The sequence below is a fragment of the Diceros bicornis genome, chromosome 18 (assembly GCF_020826845.1).
Source record: "Diceros bicornis minor isolate mBicDic1 chromosome 18, mDicBic1.mat.cur, whole genome shotgun sequence".
Classification (NCBI taxonomy): Eukaryota; Metazoa; Chordata; class Mammalia; order Perissodactyla; family Rhinocerotidae; genus Diceros; species Diceros bicornis.
Window position 1 is genome coordinate 7909847 of NC_080757.1, and position 18305 is coordinate 7928151.

Consider the following 18305-nt stretch of genomic DNA (forward strand, 5'->3'; position numbering starts at 1 on the left):
ATTGCTCAACTCACATTTTTCGTGAGGTGCATGAGGACACAATTTTTTAAAACACTCCCATGAAAGCCGAGCACAATATGTTGTGTTATCTTGAATTGTGAAGAACAGAAATACTGTGTGAAAGGCTTGTTTTCTTGTGGCTTTGACCCAAACAGTCTAGCCTTCGGCCCGCGGAGGGCAGCTCTCCTGGAGGCAGAGCGAGAGACTCCACGCCCCTGGCCAAGCACAAGAGGCTTCAAATGCTGCCCATCTTCACCTTTGCTTCAGGGCAGGGCAGGGTGGGTGGTGTGAAGGGGACAAGGGTCTGCTCTAGGCAGAACTCAGCACCGGTGAAGATGCCCCACCAACGCTCACACCCCACTCCTGATACCAGGTCACAAAATTCAGTTCTGTGGTGCTGCCCACAGAAGAATTCACCACATTCGCTCACGTCAAGCTGGTGCCCCTAGAGCTCCAACATCACCCTCCTGCCTCCTCCACCCCCTCAATCTCCAGGGAGAAACTCAGCTAGGGGCCAGGGAGAGAGCAGTCTGAAGGCACTAATTAAGGAATGTCTGCGGTGCAGTGGCAGTTCAGATACTGATTTAACAGGTTTAATCAAAATTTCAAGAATCTCGGGCTTCGATATGCAAAAAAATGTAGCTTTCTTAATTTCTAGGGCTGACTTTAATTTCTGACTCTGAGCCCCCACTCTGCCCTGGAGGAGGTAAAATAATACAGTCCATTTGGAGTTTTCATATTCCAATGTGATTTTTTAAATTAAATCTAGGATCATTAACTCATCCCCCCAGTCTGATTTAAAATTACTTGTAACAAAGCCATTCCTCTCTCTACTTTCCTTCCACTTTCCCAACCAGCCCTAAACTCTCTGGAGTGTTGCCTGGCCATGGCAACCACACTTGAGGTAACAGCAGAGAGGTCATCTTTGTGATTGGCCCAATGTTGGTAGAGATGAGAGGAAGTGGTCCATCTTGGTCTCCTGTGAGCTGGTCCCTTCCTTGTCCTCTGTCTGTGCCCTCAGCACTGGCCAGAGGGCTGAGTCTGGACACTGGAAGCCAGCAAGTTCTCCTGGGGAAGATTAGTTTCCATGGGCCTCATCAGGCTAGACCCTCATGTGACCCCTAGATGGGAAAAACTATGTCCTTTCTCTACTCACAACATTTCTGACCCTACCCATCCAGAGTTAGCACAGACCCCACAGGTTAAGGGCTCAGTCCTACAAGACTGGCCCCACTTCAGGTGACAATCACCAGTCCAGGCCTCCCTTACTACTGAATGACTGGCTATAAATCAGGGGTTCCCTTGATCCCTTCCTCGGGTTCAATAACTTGCTAGAATGGAGCACAGAAGTCAGGAAAGAGCTTCACTTACTGTTACCAGTTTATTATAAAGGATACAGCTCAGGAACAGCCAAATAGAAGAGAGGCACAGGGCAAGGTATAGGGGAAGGTGTGCATCGAATTTCCATGCCCTCTCCAGGTGCAACACCCCCCAGCACCTCCATATATTCAGCAACCCAGAAGCTCTCTGAACCCCTCTGTTTAGGGTCTCTATGGCAGTTCCATTACATAGGCATGATTGATTAGATCATCGGCCAATGGTAATTAACTCAATCTCCAGCCCCTTTCCCCTCCCTGGAGGTCCAGGGATGGGGCTGAAAATTCCCACCCACTAATCATAAGGTTGGTTTCTCTGGCAACCAGCCCCTATCCCCCCAGAGCCACTGCACTGGCATAAACTCAGATATGGTTGAAAGGGTCTTATTATGAATAAGAAAAGATGCTCTCCTCACCCCCTTTCACTCAGGAAATTCCAAGAGTTTTAAGGAGCTCTGTGCCAGGAACCGGAGAGAAAGACCAAATATATATTTCGTATTATATCACAATCTCCCCTCTCCCTAAGAGATTCTGGGGCACTTTCCATCCTTCCTATCTGACTCTGGCTGCATCTACCTTGAACACCCCTGCTGCGTGGCTCTGGAGCCCACCACAGTGGTCTCTGGCAATCTTGACGGACTCTACATTTCAGATTCCCCAACTCAGGAGCAAGAGGAATTTTAGGAAACTTCTTCTATCACCTTTGACAAATGTGCAAATCTAAGAAGGGGTCTAGGTCTTAGAGTATGCCTACACACTCCACACTACCAGGACTCTTAGTTTCGAAGTCAAGAAATAACCTGCCACCCTCTCTTATTCGCAAATACTTTCTCATATCACACAGGACCAGAGGGGCAGGGAATGGGGAAGGTGAAGACTACTACCAAGGCATGTTTACTGTGACCCTAACAAAGTTTAAGCTTCAATGCCCCTCACCTGCACAGCCCCCTTCTAAGTTCCTGGGAGGAACCTAGCAATATCTTTACATAGTCACATACTGTAAAATTTGCAAAAGTCAAATATTTTAATCTCCGTTGGTTAAGATCACTGTTTCTTTCTGCTCTGACTTCCCCTCCACCACACCTCCTCTCATGTCTGGTGGCACTGGGACGGCCATGAGCATTTTTGGGATATAGTTAAGGGTAAGTTGAGTTGGAAATACATTTTGGGTTTAGTGGGATATAATTATGTGTTTCCCAGTCACTGCCATATATAGTAGAGCTGTTGCTGGCCGTCCTGACACAGGAACGGCTTCCAGGAAGACAACTATCATCCACTGTGCCAATCACCCAGGTCTCGACTTTGTACAACATGGTGCAGGGCCAGAATTGGGTCAGCATATGAATCTGCCCCGCATCTCACCGTAGACAATGTATAGGCACAGGAGAGGAAAACAAGACTTGAAATGTTCTGAGCCATAAGCTAGTCTGTGGAACATTTTTTCCATCCCTTCAGACAAATAACTTTGTAAGAGGAAGATTTGTTTTTCATCAATCCTTAGTCAAGACAGAAGTCCTCTCTTATCAGAAATATAATCTGAATAAATTTCCTGCCTTGCAGGAAAATGTATTCTTTCACCTAAAGTAGTCCCCTCCACTTCAGGTCCCTGGATCTGTCCCTGCTTCGCACAGTGTCTTTCACTCTTCTGCTTTTCTCCATTTCCTCTATCCTAAACTCTCCTTCCCACCTTTAGCTCTCTTTATCTAGAACAGGCTTTCTCAGCCTTGCCACTATTGACATTTGGGGCCAGATAATCCTTTGTTGTGGGGCTGTCCTGTGCACTGTAAGATGATTAGCAGCATCCCTGGACTCTACCCACTAGATGCCAGGAGCTCTTTCTTCCCCAGTTGTGACAACCAAAAATGTCCCCAGACATTGCCCTTTGTTGAGAACCACTGACCTAGATCACAGGACTGTAAAAGTAGTTCTATCTAAACACATGCAGGTAAATCTTCAACTCTTCTTTGAGCTGGCATTGTGGAATCTGGTGCCTTTGCTTTCATGGTGGGCTGGCCCCAGAATGGTGGAAGCTTCTACTATTTTTCTGTGAATGGGAGGGAGTCAGCAGCTATACCATATATATGGTATATGTAAGTAAATAGAATATTTACTAATACTTTGAAATGTCATCCCACTATAATAGTAATGAAAAAAGGAGCAAGTCCCTTCCCATCTCTGAGTCTCAGTTTCCTTATTTCTAAAACGAAAGAGTTAGAATCAGTGAAGTCTAAGGTTGTTCACAGCATTCAATGCCTCAGCTCCCACTTCAAGCTCTGCCACAGGATGGCAGAAACCCAGCTCTGGAGGGAAGGGGATTGACTCACAAAGCTAGCTATTGGGTCTACACACCTATTAGGGTTCCCTCCACAGCAGGCCATCTTTTCTATTGCTGGACTTAAGCTTCCATTACTTTGGTCTTCCTGTCTATTAAAGGATCAATACCACACTGCTTTAATTATTGAGGCTTTATAATATATTTTAATACCTGGTCATGCTTCTTTTTCAGGTCTGTCCTGGCTACTATTTGTTTAGTTTTCCATATGAACTTTTCAATCAAATAAATTAGCAAATTGATTAACTAGGTTTTAATTCTAGTCTTGAGCATGAAACATAACTTCTCTTAACACTGACTTATCATCTGTAAACTGAGATCGTAATGATTATCTTGCAAGGTTATCATGAGGATTACGTGAACTAAAGTAGTGAAGGGTCCTGCACAGAACTTAGCACATATTAGATGCTGTCGGAGAAGAAGAATCCCCCTCTGCCCTTTCCCTTAAGGTTCTTATGGCTGGCTAAATAATTAAAAGACAGGTTAGCAGGAGAAAATAATACCAAGTTTAATAACATATATACATGGGAGAAACCAGGGAAACTGAGTTTCTCAACACAATAGCGGTGATTCTCATCTTAAATATCATCTTTAGCTAAAGACAAAGGAAGATGTTGGGGGTGGGGAGGGAGACAGAAATCACAGTAATCAAGAGTATGCAGATTTAAGGCCTCATCCTCCACACTGATAAGTTTCTAGAGAGGCCATCCCCCCTTCCCCCCAGCACAGAGAGGAATATACCTTTACAAATGGAGATTTCCCTTAAAAATGTAAATGTTTGTCTGGCAACTCTCTGTAGGGCCACCTAGAGAACGTGGCCAGGGAGAGACAGAATCCTTGACAAGAGGGGCTTGTGGTGCCTTTCCTATTGCAACATCCATTTTACCTTATATTACAGCCATTTTATGATAGTAACTACTTTCTGGAACAGGTCTTCTATGTTAAACTCTTTAGGCAGCTTGGGGGAGGTCAAATGTCCAGCAGAGAAAATAATCAAGGTAAAGAGATATATTTCAGAGTGGTCAATTTTGATATCCCACAATGCTCAATAAATAAAAGCTATTATATTATTTCTTTGATGTCCAAATAAACAGTCGAAATTATCAAATATGCAGTCCATTTCACCTAAAAGCAAGTCACTTCTAAGACACAGTTTCCACATCTGCATTATATCTAAAAGTGGGACTTCCTGTACCATTAAATGTGGATAAATATGATGGCCCAGTAGAAATACTGAACTATGGGGGAGAAACACTGAAAAAACCTTCTGGGGATGTGGTTGAAATTCCAGGCACAGGAGGAAGGGGCAGAAAATTGTCCATACATTTCCTCTTATTCAGAAAAATACAAGCTAAAGCAGGAAGCTCAGCTCCTATTGTTGAGAACAGCAGGGAATATTAGGGGCTGTGTGTGCTGAATACATTTTTTGTGTATTATCATGTAAGGAGTGGCAAATTTGGCTTCATAACAGGGAGAGCAAGCGTAGCAAATTTACTTAAATTCTTGGAGTGCTTTACTGAATCACACAGCCTTTCTATGCATTTCACCCCTAGAAAAGGATTTAATAAACTCTCTGCTGCATTCTTTGAGTAAAAAGCAAGGGAATAGAGTATGAGTGGATTTGGTGAATTACAACTTGTCTTGGGCATAGGATAAAGCTCATTTTGTTGTTGCAAAAGCAGAAAATTGGCACCTCCTGTCAGTGAAAAAACTGGTGTAGCCTAGGAAAAAAGGTGAGCTTGCCCTCTTGCCCTCTGAAGCCTTAAGAAGCCTGCCTGTGGGCTCTGGTGCTCATCTAAACAAGTGCCCACAGGGCTGGAGAGTGGGGATTGTCCTGTTTGAGCAGAAGACATAAAGACAAATGTCTGATCCTCAACTTTGAGTGACTGTAGGGCATGCGTGGGCCCAGCCCATTGGCAGAGCTTAACAATTCTTTGATTCATTGGGGCTGAGAATTGGTTATGTTGTATAGGACAGTGCTGAACCCTGAATTCTCCTCCCAGTGAAACTTAACCCATCTTGATTAAAGCAGATTCACAATTCCCAGCACATTACCTTCTACCTCTCCCCAGATGAAGACGGGGTCTAAGTATGTGAGAACCAGCATGCAAGCAAACAATATTGGTCCAGAGGAATCTTCACAGTGTCGTGCACATGGCCGAACCCGATCCCCTAAGGGGGCCCAACAGATAAGCCCAGACATTATTCCTCCATGCTCCCAGAGTTCGTCCATTCTGATAAAAGATACTGCAGCTTATCCTACAGCTGGAAGACTCTAGTATAAAAACAAAACAAAAAGCAAAAAAAAACAAACCTTTTCTATAACACTATTGACAGCATCTCCAGATTTGCAGGTATGTCCCATTTACAGAGGATTGGTTATTTAACTTGGTGAAGGTTAATGACTCACAGGTCTTGAGTCTGCCTAGATCAGTAGTTCACAGTCCTGACTACCCATTAGAAATGCCTGGGGAGCTTTTAAAAAATGTCAATGCCTGTGGCGCTCCACCATGGGAGATTCTAATTTAGATGGGCAGGGGCGGGGCCCAGAGCATCTACAGCTTTTGAAAGCTCTGCAGGTGTTTCCAAAGTGCAATGACTGGCTAAAGAAAGGGCAATAGAGCGCCTTAGAGGGAGATGGAGGGAAGCATTTCTCACCACACGTGTAAACACCAGCCCAGCAGTCCCTGAACTGCAGGGTCACAGAAATCAGTTTATTTTGAAGCTAACGAAGGCAAATAGACATTTCTTGAAATCTTTAGTTAGAAGCCCTGAGTGTCCCCATTTACTCAGAACCAACTAGTGCTACTTTAAGGGTGTGACCCAAAGTAAAGGCTGAGCAAGGAGGGAGGAATTTCAGAAAGGAATGCTCTAGACTTCTTGGTAGGAGTGATTCAGTAATTAACATGCCATGCCCAGCCCGGGTACATTAATTGGACTCAAAATACAAACGGTGCCTCAATACTTACCAAGAACCCTTCCAGGTTCCCTTAGGCAGCATGCTCTCCTATGGTACACATAGACTAGCTCAAACAGCTTCTCCTGGTTTTCTTTCTACTCTCTTGTCCATACTTTATCTGACTCTGTTGCTTCCCTTTTCTCTTCCTGAACCTTAAATGTTGCATTCCTCAGAGTTCAGTCCTCCACTCACTTCTCCTCCCATTCTACACATTCTGCCTGGGAGATCTCACCTGTCGGATGCAAACTGATGACTCCCACATCCGTTACCTACAGCCCAGATCTCCTCAGACACACATCCTCTTAGCTAACTACCAAGCAAGCATCCTCACTTGGATATCTCAGCAACATCTACATTCAATGGTGCCAAGTGGAACTCATCATCTTCCTCTCAAAACTGTGTCCTCTTCCCAGGTTCCCTACTTTGGTGAAAAGTGCACCACCCACCCAGGACCCAAGTTAGTCAGCAAAGACTCTTTTATCTGGCTTTTCCCACCTAGCTAATTACTCACTGAGCCCTCTTGATTTTACCTGCTAAATGTCTCTCAAATCCAACCACTTTTATCTATACCCTACTTCAAGCCACCATTGTCTCACCTGGAATAATTTCAATAGTCTCCTAAAACATTTCCTCTTTCCAAACCTGCCTCCCTCCAACCTCTTCACTACGGGTCAGAGTAATCTTTTCCTTAAAACCCTACCATGTCTCCCATCGTCCTCAAGATAAAATCCAAACTCCTCCACAAAGACCTATATGGCTCTTGATTACCTGGTCTCTGCTTATTTCCTGCTGCTCCCCACCTTCCACCATACATTCCAGCTGTGCTGACTGCTTGTCCTTCCCTTCATCCGGCTAATTCCTGCTCATCCCTCAAGGCTTCCCTGGTTAGATGTGGTTCATATGGGCTGCCACAGAGCTTTATACTTATCACTCTTTTCACTATTGCATTGGGCTTACTGGTCTGCTTCCAAAGTAGACTGTGAGCTCCTTGAAGACCGATGCTAGAGTTCATGAGTTCAATAATCATGCCTCTCTCTCCTTCAAAGTCTGAATGAACTTAGATAAAAATCAGATGGGAACCACAACATTAACTTTATTATTAGCAAGTCGCATTGGGGAAAGAAATTTAGCCCTTACTCCATAATAATTACCCCTCCCCCATGGAAATTACTTTATCCTTCAACTTTAGATCCTCTCTCTCCCACTGACCAGGGAGGGAGGCAGGGCAGGGCATTTACTACACGGAGAAATAAGAATGCATGCAGCCAGGATCCAAGAGAGAAGCAAGAAGGAGACTGAAAATGCACAGGCAAGCTTTCCTCAGTTTTAACATTTGGATAAGTCGCTCCTCCTTTCTGGAGAAGAAATAGCAATGGGGTTGGAAAGAAGTTTTCTTCCTATGAGAAGACGGAGAAAACGGTTCCCTTCTACAGCAGGCATTATGTGCATTGTGGTAAACCTAGAGGACTGTTTGGAGGCACGAGGAAGATAACCCCAAAGCATTCACTGGATGAATATCAGAAGCAAATTGCGGAGGGATTTGCACGAGAAGCAAAGAACATAATACTCTCCTTCCCAGGACAAAATGGCAGTCCCTTCTCTAATGGAGAGGATGCATGTGACTTGCTAATGAATCATGCAATTAATGCTTCCGGAGATGTTGTACCCATTAGTGAGATGAAGTGGAGAGAACCCTGTCTACACTGTGCTTTGAGTTCAGTAGCCAGGGAAACGCAGGCCCTCTATTGATTCAGCTCCAGAAACAAATCTGGGCATCCGCGGCAGCTCTGGGGGACTCGCGTCCACCGCAATGAAGAGAAAGCCGACCTCCTGACACCCACTGCTTGGCTACTCAGTATGACTGCATGCTGGTGGCTCTGCCTTTTTCTCCCTCTTTCAAAGCAGGCATAATATTAACTAAACCCTTAATATGATCATTTTGGGCTTTAAATTACATAGTCGTTCTTAAAGAAATGTTTTACTTTTCTGTTCATAAATTACTTGTCTGGCTCAAAATTGAAACTGCCACATTACTAGAACTATTTCTCTCCAGATAGGAGGGGAAACTTTGGATTTTAACAGAAAGGAAACTGCCTAAGTGTGCAGTGGTGGAAAAACAATGTAATTCTGCACAGACTTCCCCTTCCCCCTTTCTCTGTGTTGTTTGTATAAGAGAAAGGCCTGACCTGGTATTCAACACCCTCCCTCTCAAAATGAAATAGTCTTTATCATCTGCTCCATAAGGCTTCCCATCCAGGGTCACCTCCCACAGACACCCTCCCTCTCTCCTTCCCTTCCTTCTTCCTTCCTTTCAACAATATTTTTGAAGCCCTACTATGTGTGTGCCAGCCACTGTGCTGAACCTAGTGATTTCACAGAGAATATTGCCTGACCTCGTGGAGGCTCAGAGACCAGAGAGTCAGTTTCTCAGCAAATTCATCAATGCCTTACTGTTATGTCTTTCCTTAAAAGGAAAGACTATGTGCACCCTTGCCCCCTAAACAAAAACAAACAAACATGCAAACAGCCTCCTCTCCCAAGTTAAAGCAAACTGCAGTGCACACTGAGTCCTGAGTCCCAGCAGGAGGGTGCTGGAGGTGTGGAGGAGGGAGGTAAGCCGCCCTCTCCAAAGCCCGCCTAACCCCATTCTCTGTCCCTGTGACTCTAGGTGAAGTGTAGTTGGCCTGTGGATGTATCTTGGGACCCTGGCTGAAGCTGGCAGGTGGACTCCCTGCCTCCTCAGCACTTATCCCCCTCAGTCCCTTCTTCCCTCCTCCCCACCTGAAGGCCACCTGGCTCTCCAAGAGTGTCAAGCCCAAGGCCAAGTTAGCTGGTGTCCCAGCACCTGGAGAGGCTGTCATGCCGCTATAGCTGCCACTAGCAGCCTGCACTCTGATTACAAGAAATCCTGAAGCTCACAGGACTAGCTGAGCCAGCTCCTCACGAGTTTGTTTCTCAGTGTTCTGGAAATGTCATTGCAAATCTTCTCCACGTTCTCCAGCAGGCAAGTGACCCATTAGAGTGTTAATTGTGAAAAGCCTCAACTTTGCTCTCTCCACCTCCCGACAATGCAGGCAGAGCAAGGGTGAAACCTGGCTTTAAGGGCATGAAGCAGAACTATGGACCTGGAAGAAGCTGAGTGGGGTCTCAGATAGACACACAGAGGAGGAAGACAGAGAGAAGACCATCCTGGGAGTGCCCAGACCCGGAGGTGTGAGAGTGAATTGGCGGGATATCTGCCCGTGGACCAAACTCAGCTTGCAGTTGTATTTTGTCTGTCACGCAAAGCGTTTTTGAAGATTTTGGATTATTTTTCAGTATTTAAAAATCAGAAGGTTCCCCTCAAAATTTGAATTTCCAGCTTCCCTTGAAAACTCATAAGATGGGTCATGTCTGGGCAGCAACACCAGCAACGGATTGGAGAAGAGTGGTCTTTTGCCCCTGCTGACAGACACATGCTCTCAAGTTTGCCACAGTCCTCATCCAGCCCTTTCAAACACTCAAATGATCTGTCCGGCCTCTGCTTGCACTTAGCTTGCACGTGTTAATTGCAGTTTTCAACTGCAGGGAGTGTCCTGACCCCTCATGGGGCAGGACGCTAGTAATAAGATGCTGATGCTGGTTACAGCCTCAATATCTGCAAGTAATTTACTTTTAAAACAGAACAGCGCCAAAGTTATCCTTGGAATAACTTTGTATTATGCTCAGTTACTTGTATTCTGACATGCTTCTGGAAGGAGAGGGAGAAGGGGAGAGTTAAAGCCAGGAGGTAGGCTGGACACAGGTGTGTGAACATCACCTGTCCGTCTCGTGCCAGGAGCAGGGTTGAGACGTGTGGGTGTAGAGAGCTGGTCCCATTTCTTGGATGAAGAAGAATATTCCAGGGATCCAAGAGACAACCTTGGAAGGCAGGCAGAGTTAGCTGGTTGGTCTCCCATCAGACAGCACCAGAGACGAGCACAGCCAACCCCACCATGTGAATGTCCCCAGTCTCCAAGACCAGAGTCCCAAGAGCTGGATGGAGGAGATTGCTCCATCTCGCACAGGGTCAGGTCTGCCCTCGGGTGAGTCCCACACATGGTCTGCCTAAGAAGATGTTGTCCAGCTCCAGTGAGGTTAGAAAGGAAACAGCATGGGGACTTGAGAAAGCAAAGGTGTGAGAGTCTGCAAGCTAAGGTCCTAGGCAGATAAAGATAGACCAAAGGCCCCTGTCTGGTTGTTAGCATGCAATCAAGTCCCCATCCAGCCCACCCCATTCTGTTCACCCCTCTGTCTCTCCCACTCAGCCAAAGCACTTTGAGAGAAGGGACAGACTTCTGTATCTCTCTGCAGACATACACCTCCCAGCCTGTGAACATGCCTAGCTTCTAGTGAGCACCAGATCAATGTAAACCTACTTTCCCAGGCTCATTTCCTATAACTTTAACTCATTAAATTTAAACTAACTATACTGCTGATACAAGAGGGGTCTGCTGCTCCTCTTTGCAGCAAACTCCTTAAAAGAAGAGTCTAGACTCACTGCCTCCAATTCTTCTTCTCTTCTCTCCTAAACCTACTCTAATTAGGTTTTGCCTCAATCATTCCATCAAAAATGCTCTAGTCAAGGTTATTGCTAAATCCAAAAGGAAGGAAGGTAGGTGGTAGCTAGTGGGGAAAATGGGGCCAACAGAAGATTTTCTCTTTAAGATAGGACAATAGTAGGCTTGTATACTAATAGAAATGATCCAGTAGAGAGGGAGGAGATTGATGCTGAAAAAGAGAGGGGGCAGAATACTAGGGTGATGTCATAAGTAGAGGGGAAGCGATAGAATTAATGTGCAAGGGCATGACTGGCTTGTTGTGGGAGCACAGGCAGTTCATCTACAAAAACAGGCAAGGCAGAGCATATGGTGCAGATGCTGGTGAGTGGGTGGATTTGGTGGTGGGATCCTGAGGAAACCCTCTTCATATGCTTCCTTTTTCCAGTGAGATAGGAAGCAAGGTCATATCTGAGAGTGTGGATGGGTGGGGAAGTTTGGGAGATTTGGGGGCAAGAGGAGAAGGTACAAAATAGAAACTTGGGAGAGAAGGAGAGTGATTGAACTAGGAAAATAAGGCATGACTGCTGGCAGCATTAAGTTTGTAGTTATGAATTAAAATAAAAGAGATTCAGCTTAGTTGTGATTTAGGGGTTTTTTTTAACAGCCATATTCAGCTGCGTGGGTATAGGCCTAGAGCAGGGACAGTAAAACAAAGTGAAATGACAAGGTTGTTGAGGGCACATGCCAGGGAGTAAAAATAATGTTCAACCATGGAATTTAGACTGGAAGAGGAGGGAAGCAGTAACATCAAGATGGTGTGAGCAGGGAAAAGGCAATTGAATCAATGTCTTGGGTGTCCCAGTGAGACTGAAGGATTGTTAGAATTGGATACTAGATGGAGTGAGTTGAAAGATAGGTGGTAGGGGTCAGAGACAGTTGTATAAAATAGAGATTATGGAAAGATGCAATTATTGGTAATGACAAGGTCTAGAATAAGACCGTGAGAGTGAATAGTCAAGGTAGAGTGGAATGTAAGCTCAAAAGAAGAAAGGAATTCAAGAACTGAGAAAATTACCCAAGGATAGGGGAAATCACCAAGAATGAAGATGGGAGCGGTGTTGGAGAGAGTGAGACAGCCATACAGGAGACCAAATTGTCCAGAAATGAGAGGACAGACCTGAGGAGTTGGCAGAGGACAGAAGCACTGCAGGGTAGGGACTGATGTAGCCTCATAACTGGAGAGTCAAATCAGAGTTTTAACAAAGGTGGAAGGAAGGCTGGTCTGGAAGCAGAAATGAGGAACCAGGAGGCCCAGGGGTCTGAGGGAGAGGTATGGAAGAGAAGATAATCATCACCTAAGAGCTGCAGAGGAAAATGTCCCCAGTGAGAGCCAGCTTCCCATTAGAGCAAGAAGGAAAAGAGAACACCCAGAGAAGATGTTGAAGACATAGAGGATTTTACTGATGATGGATCAGGAATTCCAGAAGTCACAGCAGACAGTTTCTATGAATTGGGAGGGGCGGGAGATACAACAGAGATGTAGAGCATCTTTGGGGATTTTATGAGCTCGAGGTGCAGTGATCTGGGAATCTGAGGTTTTGTGTGTGGTGGACATGAACAAAGATAAAGGAAACCAAGAAATTAATTGTGAAGGACTCAAGGAAATTAGTAGCAGTAGGGCCAGAAGTAGCAGTGGGACCACAGAGAAGTAGGGGTGTCTGGGGCTTACTCTGGACTCTCATTGGAGATGAGGAGGTTTGGGGAAGCTAAGTCTTACTCCAGAGTCCACAGGCTCCTTCCCAATCCCTGTCAGTGGCTGATAGGTTTCCTGGGAAGGTGAGGTCTTAGGCACAGTGCCTGGGACTCACTCTTGATTCCTGTTGAGGGCGAGGGTGGCCTTGCCTCAATTTCCTTGTATGAAAAAGCAAGGCATAATTACAGCTACCTCACAAAGTTGTTTTAAGAATGAATGCAAAAAGAAAGAATGTAAAAAGTTTGGCACACTTTAAAGATGCTGATGGTTTCTTTCCTCTCCATCACAACTCCATCAAAAACTGTGCTATTAATTGGTGGAAGAGTTTTGTTTAGTGAGAAAAACATGCAGATGAGTAGATCCTGTGCTGAATGCCTACTTTTCCTGGGGATGCATTTGGAAGGCCAAACAGCTGGACCTCCATCCACAGGCTACTGTTCTCCAAATGGAAGCTAATCAAAGTGCCTGGGAGGAATTAATCAGTCTCTGTAGGACTGGTCTAGAAACCCACACTTTTTAAGTGACATAAATTCCAACTGGTAGCTTACTAAATCTTGTTGATTGATTGGGAAGGCAGTGAGGGGCTGGAGCGTGGCTGATGGCTCTGTATTGATTGTGGCTTTCAGCCAAGTTATTAAGTGGTTGGAGATAGGGGGTTGTATGGCAGAGTCCCACATTCCCTCTCCACCCTCCCCTTCCCCGACATTTCAGCTTAAAGCACAGCATTTCCCAAAGGGGTATTAGCTCTTGCGGACAAAGGGGCCGACGCATTAAGCAAGACAGGCTTTATTGCACATATCAAATTTTCATGTGCTACGTGGGGTGCCTGGGCTCTTAGCAGAGCAGCTCACCCCTCACTCAGAAACCTGAGAGGAGTATAGAAGCCTGTGTGGCTTGGGCATTTTGAGAAAGAACAAAGAGGTCACCTTCAGAAAGGACTCAGTGGATCTTTGTCCTCCTGGAGTAGGGAAACTAAGATGTGCAAAATGCCTCATCCAGCTCCAGAAATTCCCCGTTTCTGGGTCAGGAGGAAATAAATCAATACACCCATGGGATTTTCCCCTGAACAGAGCCTACTTAGCATTGATAAAATTGATAAGTCTATTGAGAAATAAATTAATGAAGGGACCAATATTATTGAGTGTGAACTAAGGCTAAGACTGGCTTGGATGCTTTAAATACGGTCTGTCAGGCTCGGTCTCCGCATTATTCTATAAAACTAGAACAATCTCACATTTCTCCTCCAGATAAACTCTGTAAGCTCATGGTCTTGTCTCATCAGATCTTCCTGGTTTATCTGGACAGAGGAGGACACATCCGGGTCCTCTCCCATAATTACAGTGGGTCCGATATCTAGACTGTTAGAGTTATAAATGCGTCTTGCCCACTGGGTCTCCTCTTGGAGCGTGAGCACTAGGCTGCAGGAAGAGTCCTCTGTTACTGAGTGTAAGTACGTAGGGAAAAGGTGAAAGCACTGCACACCGAGGACTGAAGATGGACCCTTCCCATCTGGGAGAGGGAGACAAGGGCACAAGCACAAAGGACGACCCTTCTCCAAGGCCCTGCCTCTCTGTTCCAGTTGAAAGACTCCTTGGCCTTCAAATGTAGAATGGTCACATGTAAATAAGTCTCAACTCCTCCCCTCTCATGCTGAGTGCAGGCCTTGGGGACAACTTCACAGGCCCAGAAGACCAAGTGGGAGGGAGGTGATACACACCCAGGAAAATTCAGACTCAATAAGAGGGAAATGAGTTGGGACTGAACTGAGGGTGGGACTTGATGATAAAGAATTAGATATTTCAACCGCACAATACACCCTTTTTCTTCCTTTCTACAAGGAAGGATTTCCAGTTATTTATAGCCTTACAAGGCTCTAGGACTTAAGGGTGTTGGGAACAAAAATCCAGAAGGATTAAGTAACTGAGCCCAAAAGGTATAAGGAGGGGATAGGGGCAACACAAGCTATTAGGACAGACAACATTAAGCAATGGATGCCCACTGTTGAGCGAATGCCCATCCAATATCTTTCATGGCCGGTGGTCTAATTTCAGAAGTAACCTTTCCGTTCTTATGAGAGAATAAAGATCAGAAGAACAAAGATCTCCAGGGTGACTACCTGCTGACAGGAGAGAGCCTTCCAGCTGGCTAAGGAGGGATGCTGGGATGGGGGGTGTGGCAAAGCTGTACCCTGCCAGGAAGGGCTGAAGCCAAAACCTGGAACATCACCAGTCTCTGTGTGCCAGGTGCCCAGTGAGCCAGTACGACATAGAGTGGCCCAGCCTGAGCACGTCGTCATCCAGAAACATGGTGGCAGTGGTATGGCTCAGAGTGGCAGAGCTCACCCTGCACCTGCTGGGCCAGCCCAAGCAGAGAGGAAAACTAGGAAAGCACAAGAAAGGGGCCTCAGTGGGAGGCGAAAGGAGAAAGGACTGTGTCCTTCTACCTCCTCAGCACTCAGCACACCACTGGCCAAATCAAATGGATCTAATTAATCCCCAGCTCTGATGTTATCTCTCTGTGTGAGCTTGGGCAAGTATTTACATATCTGAGACTCAGTTTTTCCATCCATAAAATTGGGTCAATTTTTTTTGGCATGTGGTAAAATCCACATAACATAAAATTTACCATTTTAACCATTTTAAAGTGTACAATTCAATGGCATTTAGTACATTCACATCTTGTACAATTATCACCACTATTTAGTTTCAGAACATTTTATGGAAACCCCACACTCATTAAACAATCACTCCTCACTCCACCCTCCCCCAAGTTCCTGCAACCACTAATCTGCTTTCTGCCCCTGTAGATTTGCCTCTTCAGGATATTTCATATACATTGAATCATATAATATGTGGCCATTTGTGCCTGCCTTCTTTCACTTAGCATAATGTTTTCAAAATTCATCCATGCTGTAGAATGTATCAGTACTTCATTTCTTTTTATGGCTGAATAATATTCCATTGTATGGATTTACCACATTTGGTTTATCCATTCATCTGTTGATGGACATTTGGGTTGTTTGTATCTTTTGGCTATTGTGAACAGGGCTCCTATGAACATTTGTGTACAAATTTTTTTTTGAACACCTGTTTTCAATTCTTTTGGGTGTTTACCTAGGAGTGGAATTTCTGAGTAACTCTATTTCTAACTGGGATGATATGTTTAATAATACCTCACCACGTATTTTGGTGATGGAATGAGATAATGCATACAAACTCACTTTGAGCACTACAGAAATATATAAGCCAAAATATCTTTCTTAAAGGTTTGTATTGCTGCTTCCCAAATATACCCAGATATTAACATTCCAGTGGCTAAAACAGAGTCACTTTTCTCAGGGACATTTTTCCATTGAAAAATATGGATCATCCAAATTGTAAGAATGGACATTTATCTATGAGATTCAATTAAAGTTTTCATTTTTCATTGCTTTATTAAAACGTGGCCCCTGGGTTGGGCCTGTGTAAACAGGTAGCTCATCACTGTAGAAACTGATGAAGAAAAGCTGGAGTTTGAACTCAGATATCTCTGGACCCAAACTCCACACATTTTCTGCCAGCAATCCCCAAGGAGCTTACACACTTAACATATGCACATAAGCAGAAAAAGCTTTTAGGCAATAGGAGAATTTTTCCATTTCTATAGTACTTTTCAGATTACAAAGCACTTCCACACAATTCTTATGAACATAAGTGTCTCCTCAAATCAGCATTATTTCTGGATTTCTTGATTCTTTCAAAATAGCATTTGATAAATGCTTGTTTAATTCATTCAAAAATATTTATCAAGCGCTCCCAATGTTCCAGGCATTATGTCATGCTTTGTGGAGATAAAGGCAAAGGAAATACCCTCTACCTTCAAGTAGATCACAGTCTAATAGTGAAAACCAGTGAGTATGTGGGAAAACAGCATGATGAATGTTTTGCCCAGTTTGCTATAGAAACACACTAGAGAAAGGCCAATTGGGGCTTGAGGTGAGTCTCAAAGAATGAGAATTAATAAATGAATGCATGAGTGAATGAATGGCTCAGAAATTTTTTGCATTTAATATAATGCCCCACTTCTTTAACAAGAAGGACCAAAGATAGACCCCTTCATTACCTGAATTCCAGTGAATGCTTCACTTCAATGTAAATTACTGTATCTTGAGCACCTACTATGCGCTAGGTGTTACACTAGAATCTACATTTCGGAGGACATGGCAATGAATTATATCAGGAGTCAGCAAACTTTTCCTGGAAGGAGCAGGATAATAAACGGTTTGGCTTTGATGCCATACAGTCTCTGCAGCAACTACTCAACCCTGCCATTGTAGTGCAAAAGCAGCCATAGACAATACATAACCAAATGGCCTTGGCTGTGTTCCAATAAAACTCTATTTACAAAATCATTTGGCCTCTGGGCCATAGTTTGCTGAGTCCCTGAGTTAGAGAAACAAAATTATCAATCTAAAGGAGTTTACGTCTCACCCCATCCCACTTCTCATCAATTTGTAGCTGACTTTCTACTTTTGCTGTGTTCTCCCCCACCTCCAGCCTTTTGCCCCCGGTGCTCCATCTGCTTGGATGACTTCTCCACCCCCTACCTCTCTGCCATCCTCAAAACACTCCCCAACCCCAACCTCTACACACACAACACACTTCTTTACCTGGCACACTCCTGCCGAGTCTTTAGAGATGGCTAAGGTTGTCTTTTCTTGTTTTTTGCTAAGTTGCTAAGTCTTCCCAAAAGCAATACGGCACTCCCTTTGACAATTCCGTATTGCAAATGGTTTATTTCATAAAGGACACCAGAATTTATATTTCTCAAAATTAGACATTTAGTGGTTCATTCTAACATTTTTTATAACCCATGTGGATATTAGATAGTATCTGCTTTAAAACGCTTTCAAAGTAAAATGTTTACAGCTATGTTCCATGGCTTAGAAACTTGGAGCCTTAATCACTCATTCATTCATATGTTGAAACCAATCCACATTTCTTTCTGGTGAATGCATTGTCCCTGAGAAAAAGGAAGAGACAAGGAAAGTTATTCTAAACAATGCCAGAAGGCATGATGTATGGTGGTGGGATGGCCTTATATTCAGATATATTTCCTCTTAACCTACTCAGCACCTCTAACGTTATTTAATAATTCACATTTTTCTGTCCTTAATTAACAAAATAGGATAACTGTACAGTAGGTACTTGTCAGAGAGAATACTGTGAAAGACATTGTTGCCCAACACTTAACAAAAACTCTGTTGAGACTTTTTGTTCAAAAAGATGTCAAGCAGCAACCCCTAATCCAATCTCTTCAAGATTGTCACTCAACTTCCCAGGAAGACTCAGAAAAGGTGGAAACCTACAATCCTTGAAACTAAGGC